The sequence below is a fragment of the Egretta garzetta genome, unplaced genomic scaffold, assembly GCF_000687185.1.
Source record: "Egretta garzetta isolate BGI_Z169 unplaced genomic scaffold, ASM68718v1 scaffold549, whole genome shotgun sequence".
NCBI classification, from domain to species: Eukaryota; Metazoa; Chordata; class Aves; order Pelecaniformes; family Ardeidae; genus Egretta; species Egretta garzetta.
Window position 1 is genome coordinate 208416 of NW_009260840.1, and position 1644 is coordinate 210059.

A 1644-nucleotide genomic window follows, 5' to 3' on the forward strand; every position below is an offset into this window, starting at 1 on the left:
TGGTGCCCTTCTGCGGGGCTCTCTGGAGGGTAAAAGGCAACAGGGGTTCTCGCTGCAGCAATAGAAATGCAGGAAAGCATCAGGCTCGCGCTCTCTCTCTCTGAAATATTTAGCAAAGGACAGAATTTTATGGCTAAAACTATCTCAAGAGGCAGATATACAGTCCCAGTTTCTGAGTAGAGAATAGCCAGAGACATCGAAGTCAAACATCTGTCCACCTTGAACCCCTGCAGACCTTCATGAACCGTGTTGGACTGGAATGAAATCCCCTTCTCAGATCAGCTCCAGATCCCAGAGTTTGCGAAGTGCAGGAACGGTTTTATTCCAACCTTGCGTTTGCTCCTCAGCTAGCTTCAACTGGCTCCAAGCGAAAAGGTGGACCTTGCTGCTTGCAGTGTGCTCATCAGCGTGGGGCACAGCGTTCCCAAAATGAGCCAGTGGCATTTACGCCATGTCCTTGGGCACGCACCGCTCTATTTTCTGGGCTTAGCCACAAGAGGGTGGCATGATGATGTGCACCAGGCAGCTTCCCTGCTTTGGCTGTTTCGCTTCTAGCATGGCATTTTATAGCCGGCTCTGTAGATCCAATAAAACTTCGGAACAGATCCTTGGTTTTGGCACATGAACACATTTCCCACTACAAAGGGGCCTGACGGGTGTTTCTGAAGGCAGCCCCGACTGCGCCGTAGTCCTTGATGTTACATGTGTTCTTTATGCCTAAACCCAGCCTTAGTTAGTAGGTACTGTAGCAGCGTATAAAATTTAGACTATTTAGGGATCAAAACTTTTATTGGTACTTGGTAACTGCTGTAGGGAGAAGTCCACAGATGTTGTTTATGAGCAAATATTATTTTTCATAGCCATGCATGTTTACAAGACAGTGATGTTCTTATGCAACTGCTTTATAACACATCGGGATGTTTCTAGTGGGTCTTTATTTGATTATAGCTGACGGTGAACCAGCTGCTTAACAAATACACATAAAAAAGACTCACGTGACAGCAAAGGAGACTTGACTTAGATGAAACAGATACATTTCACCTAAAATCTACCCAGCCTGGATTGTCTCGGCATGTTTTTCTAAATCAGCCTTCAGTAGCCCAACCCACGTCACTCGGCTCGAATAATGAATCAGCCGATGTGTCTCTGTGCAAGGCCAGCGAGCGTTTGATTTTGCAGAGGCTCACTTGGGTGACAAGCCCCAGTAAGAGCAAGGAACAGGGCACAGGTAGCAAGAGAAACTGAAGAGACAAACCCCCCCCGAACAACCCACTCCAAGTTTCATGTGGAAAGCTTTATAAAGGCTAGAATTTTTTTACCTTATATTAACACGATCGTTTGCCATGTGTAGACAGAGAGATGATGTTGATACTCAGAATACACCTTGGCCTCACTCCCGTTTCATAGCCTGGCACTCACCTAAACCAAAATTCACCCATCCTGGATCTGTGCAGGTTTCTGCGGGGTGCGAGCGTCTCCACTCACTCACGGCTCTGGCTGTAGGGCCAGGGCCCTTGTTTGCAGAAATCCCTTTTGCTGTGAACATATTTTAAATACGAGCTTCTGAATCTCATTACTTGCTGTCTTTTCCATTCGTTTTTCTCCTAACAATGAGCCTGCCGATATCTGCCCCCGAGTCCCATT